The following is a 6,438-nucleotide window of genomic DNA, read 5'->3' as shown; positions in this document are numbered from 1 at the left end:
AAAGTCTTAGTATAGCATGTCAAAATATTATAAAAAGTCTTAGTATAGCATGTCAAAATATTATAAAAAGTCACAGTATAGCATGTCAAAATATTATAAAAAGTCTTAGTATAGCATGTCAAAATATTATAAAAAGTCTTAGTATAGCATGTCAAAATATTATAAAAAGTCTTAGTATAGCATGTCAAAATATTATAAAAAGTCTTAGTATAGCATGTCAAAATATTATATAAAGTCATAGTATAGCATGTCAAAAATATTATAAAGTCTTAGTATAGCATGTCAAAATATTATAAAAAGTCTTAGTATAGCATGTCAAAATATTATAAAAAGTCTTAGTATAGCATGTCAAAATATTATAAAAAGTCTTAGTATAGCATGTCAAAATATTATAAAAACTCTTAGTATAGCATGTCAAAATATTATAAAAAGTCACAGTATAGCATGTCAAAATATTATAAAAAGTCTTAGTATAGCATGTCAAAATATTATAAAAAGTCTTAGTATAGCATGTCAAAATATTATAAAAAGTCACAGTATAGCATGTCAAAATATTATAAAAAGTCTTAGTATAGCATGTCAAAATATTATAAAAAGTCTTAGTATAGCATGTCAAAATATTATAAAAAGTCTTAGTATAGCATGTCAAAATATTATAAAAAGTCTTAGTATAGCATGTCAAAATATTATATAAAGTCATAGTATAGCATGTCAAAAATATTATAAAGTCTTAGTATAGCATGTCAAAATATTATAAAAAGTCTTAGTATAGCATGTCAAAATATTATAAAAAGTCTTAGTATAGCATGTCAAAATATTATAAAAAGTCTTAGTATAGCATGTCAAAATATTATAAAAACTCTTAGTATAGCATGTCAAAATATTATAAAAAGTCACAGTATAGCATGTCAAAATATTATAAAAAGTCTTAGTATAGCATGTCAAAATATTATAAAAAGTCTTAGTATAGCATGTCAAAATATTATAAAAAGTCACAGTATAGCATGTCAAAATATTATAAAAAGTCTTAGTATAGCATGTCAAAATATTATAAAAAGTCTTAGTATAGCATGTCAAAATATTATATAAAGTCATAGTATAGCATGTCAAAATATTATAAAAAGTCACAGTATAGCATGTCAAAATATTATAAAAAGTCTTAGTATAGCATGTCGAAATATTATAAAAAGTCTTAGTATAGCATGTCAAAATATTATAAAAAGTCTTAGTATAGCATGTCAAAATATTATAAAAAGTCACAGTATAGCATGTCAAAATATTATAAAGTCTTAGTATAGCATGTCAAAATATTATAAAAAGTCTTAGTATAGCATGTCAAAATATAAAAAGTCTTAGTATAGCATGTCAAAATATTATAAAAAGTCACAGTATAGCATGTCAAAATATTATAAAAAGTCTTAGTATAGCATGTCAAAATATTATAAAAAGTCACAGTATAGCATGTCAAAATATTATAAAAAGTCTTAGTATAGCATGTCAAAATATTATAAAAAGTCTTAGTATAGCATGTCAAAATATTATAAAAAGTCTTAGTATAGCATGTCAAAATATTATAAAAAGTCTTAGTATAGCATGTCAAAATATTATAAAAAGTCTTAGTATAGCATGTCAAAATATTATAAAAAGTCTTAGTATAGCATGTCAAAAATATTATAAAAAGTCTTAGTATAGCATGTCAAAATATTATAAAAAGTCTTAGTATAGCATGTCAAAATATTATAAAAAGTCACAGTATAGCATGTCAAAATATTATAAAAAGTCTTAGTATAGCATGTCAAAATATTATAAAAAGTCACAGTATAGCATGTCAAAATATTATAAAAAGTCACAGTATAGCATGTCAAAATATTATAAAAAGTCTTAGTATAGCATGTCAAAATATTATAAAAAGTCTTAGTATAGCATGTCAAAATATTATAAAAAGTCACAGTATAGCATGTCAAAATATTATAAAAAGTCTTAGTATAGCATGTCAAAATATTATAAAAAGTCTTAGTATAGCATGTCAAAATATTATAAAAAGTCTTAGTATAGCATGTCAAAATATAAAAAGTCTTAGTATAGCATGTCAAAATATTATAAAAAGTCACAGTATAGCATGTCAAAATATTATAAAAAGTCTTAGTATAGCATGTCAAAATATTATAAAAAGTCTTAGTATAGCATGTCAAAAATATAAAAAGTCACAGTATAGCATGTCAAAATATTATAAAGTCTTAGTATAGCATGTCAAAATATTATAAAAAGTCACAGTATAGCATGTCAAAATATTATAAAAAGTCTTAGTATAGCATGTCAAAATATTATAAAAAGTCTTAGTATAGCATGTCAAAATATTATAAAAAGTCTTAGTATAGCATGTCAAAATATTATAAAAAGTCTTAGTATAGCATGTCAAAATATTATAAAAACTCTTAGTATAGCATGTCAAAATATTATAAAAAGTCTTAGTATAGCATGTCAAAATATTATAAAAACTCTTAGTATAGCATGTCAAAATATTATAAAAAGTCGCAGTATAGCATGTCAAAATATTATAAAAAGTCTTAGTATAGCATGTCAAAATATTATAAAAACTCTTAGTATAGCATGTCAAAATATTATAAAAAGTCTTAGTATAGCATGTCAAAATGTTATAAAAAGTCTTAGTATAGCATGTCAAAATATTATAAAAAGTCACAGTATAGCATGTCAAAATATTATAAAAAGTCTTAGTATAGCATGTCAAAATATTATAAAAAGTCTTAGTATAGCATGTCAAAATATTATAAAAAGTCTTAGTATAGCATGTCAAAATATTATAAAAACTCTTAGTATAGCATGTCAAAATATAAAAAGTCTTAGTATAGCATGTCAAAATATTATAAAAAGTCACAGTATAGCATGTCAAAATATTATAAAAAGTCTTAGTATAGCATGTCAAAATATTATAAAAAGTCTTAGTATAGCATGTCAAAATATTATAAAAAGTCGCAGTATAGCATGTCAAAATATTATAAAAAGTCTTAGTATAGCATGTCAAAATATTATAAAAAGTCACAGTATAGCATGTCAAAATATTATAAAAAGTCTTAGTATAGCATGTCAAAATATTATAAAAAGTCTTAGTATAGCATGTCAAAATATTATAAAAAGTCGCAGTATAGCATGTCAAAATATTATAAAAAGTCTTAGTATAGCATGTCAAAAATATAAAAAGTCTTAGTATAGCATGTCAAAATATTATAAAAAGTCTTAGTATAGCATGTCAAAATATTATAAAAAGTCACAGTATAGCATGTCAAAATATTATAAAAAGTCTTAGTATAGCATGTCAAAATATTATAAAAAGTCACAGTATAGCATGTCAAAATATTATAAAAAGTCACAGTATAGCATGTCAAAATATTATAAAAAGTCTTAGTATAGCATGTCAAAATATTATAAAAAGTCTTAGTATAGCATGTCAAAATATAAAAAGTCTTAGTATAGCATGTCAAAATATTATAAAAAGTCACAGTATAGCATGTCAAAATATTATAAAAAGTCTTAGTATAGCATGTCAAAATATTATAAAAAGTCGCAGTATAGCATGTCAAAATATTATAAAAAGTCTTAGTATAGCATGTCAAAATATTATAAAAAGTCTTAGTATAGCATGTCAAAATATTATAAAAAGTCTTAGTATAGCATGTCAAAAATATAAAAAGTCTTAGTATAGCATGTCAAAATATTATAAAAAGTCGCAGTATAGCATGTCAAAATATTATAAAAAGTCTTAGTATAGCATGTCAAAATATTATAAAAAGTCTTAGTATAGCATGTCAAAATATTATAAAAAGTCTTAGTATAGCATGTCAAAAATATAAAAAGTCACAGTATAGCATGTCAAAATATTATAAAAAGTCGCAGTATAGCATGTCAAAATATTATAAAAAGTCTTAGTATAGCATGTCAAAAATATAAAAAGTCTTAGTATAGCATGTCAAAATATTATAAAAAGTCGCAGTATAGCATGTCAAAATATTATAAAAAGTCTTAGTATAGCATGTCAAAATATTATAAAAAGTCTTAGTATAGCATGTCAAAATATTATAAAAAGTCTTAGTATAGCATGTCAAAATATTATAAAAAGTCACAGTATAGCATGTCAAAATATTATAAAAAGTCACAGTATAGCATGTCAAAATATTATAAAAAGTCACAGTATAGCATGTCAAAATATTATAAAAAGTCTTAGTATAGCATGTCAAAAATATAAAAAGTCTTAGTATAGCATGTCAAAATATTATAAAGTCTTAGTATAGCATGTCAAAATATTATAAAAAGTCTTAGTATAGCATGTCAAAATATTATAAAAAGTCTTAGTATAGCATGTCAAAAATATAAAAAGTCACAGTATAGCATGTCAAAATATTATAAAAAGTCTTAGTATAGCATGTCAAAATATTATAAAAAGTCTTAGTATAGCATGTCAAAATATTATAAAAAGTCTTAGTATAGCATGTCAAAATATTATAAAAACTCTTAGTATAGCATGTCAAAATATAAAAAGTCTTAGTATAGCATGTCAAAATATTATAAAAAGTCACAGTATAGCATGTCAAAATATTATAAAAAGTCTTAGTATAGCATGTCAAAATATTATAAAAAGTCTTAGTATAGCATGTCAAAATATTATAAAAAGTCTTAGTATAGCATGTCAAAATATTATAAAAAGTCTTAGTATAGCATGTCAAAATATTATAAAAAGTCTTAGTATAGCATGTCAAAATATTATAAAAACTCTTAGTATAGCATGTCAAAATATTATAAAAAGTCGTAGTATAGCATGTCAAAAATATAAAAAGTCACAGTATAGCATGTCAAAATATTATAAAAAGTCTTAGTATAGCATGTCAAAAATATAAAAAGTCTTAGTATAGCATGTCAAAATATTATAAAAAGTCCCAGTATAGCATGTCAAAATATTATAAAAAGTCTTAGTATAGCATGTCAAAATATTATAAAAAGTCACAGTATAGCATGTCAAAATATTATAAAAAGTCTTAGTATAGCATGTCAAAATATTATAAAAAGTCACAGTATAGCATGTCAAAATATAAAAAGTCTTAGTATAGCATGTCAAAATATTATAAAAAGTCACAGTATAGCATGTCAAAATATTATAAAAAGTCTTAGTATAGCATGTCAAAATATTATAAAAAGTCTTAGTATAGCATGTCAAAAATATAAAAAGTCACAGTATAGCATGTCAAAATATTATAAAAAGTCGCAGTATAGCATGTCAAAATATTATAAAAAGTCTTAGTATAGCATGTCAAAATATTATAAAAAGTCTTAGTATAGCATGTCAAAATATTATAAAAAGTCTTAGTATAGCATGTCAAAATATTATAAAAAGTCTTAGTATAGCATGTCAAAATATTATATAAAGTCATAGTATAGCATGTCAAAAATATTATAAAGTCTTAGTATAGCATGTCAAAATATTATAAAAAGTCTTAGTATAGCATGTCAAAATATTATAAAAAGTCTTAGTATAGCATGTCAAAATATTATAAAAAGTCTTAGTATAGCATGTCAAAATATTATAAAAACTCTTAGTATAGCATGTCAAAATATTATAAAAAGTCACAGTATAGCATGTCAAAATATTATAAAAAGTCTTAGTATAGCATGTCAAAATATTATAAAAAGTCTTAGTATAGCATGTCAAAATATTATAAAAAGTCACAGTATAGCATGTCAAAATATTATAAAAAGTCTTAGTATAGCATGTCAAAATATTATAAAAAGTCTTAGTATAGCATGTCAAAATATTATATAAAGTCATAGTATAGCATGTCAAAATATTATAAAAAGTCACAGTATAGCATGTCAAAATATTATAAAAAGTCTTAGTATAGCATGTCGAAATATTATAAAAAGTCTTAGTATAGCATGTCAAAATATTATAAAAAGTCTTAGTATAGCATGTCAAAATATTATAAAAAGTCACAGTATAGCATGTCAAAATATTATAAAGTCTTAGTATAGCATGTCAAAATATTATAAAAAGTCTTAGTATAGCATGTCAAAATATAAAAAGTCTTAGTATAGCATGTCAAAATATTATAAAAAGTCACAGTATAGCATGTCAAAATATTATAAAAAGTCTTAGTATAGCATGTCAAAATATTATAAAAAGTCACAGTATAGCATGTCAAAATATTATAAAAAGTCTTAGTATAGCATGTCAAAATATTATAAAAAGTCTTAGTATAGCATGTCAAAATATTATAAAAAGTCTTAGTATAGCATGTCAAAATATTATAAAAAGTCTTAGTATAGCATGTCAAAATATTATAAAAAGTCTTAGTATAGCATGTCAAAATATTATAAAAAGTCTTAGTATAGCATGTCAAAAATATTATAAAAAGTCTTAGTATAGCATGT

This window comes from Anarhichas minor, unplaced genomic scaffold (assembly GCF_050575085.1).
Source record: "Anarhichas minor isolate MPS153535 unplaced genomic scaffold, ASM5057508v1 ptg000067l, whole genome shotgun sequence".
Lineage (NCBI taxonomy): Eukaryota > Metazoa > Chordata > Actinopteri > Perciformes > Anarhichadidae > Anarhichas > Anarhichas minor.
Note: the sequence above shows the minus strand (reverse complement) of the source record.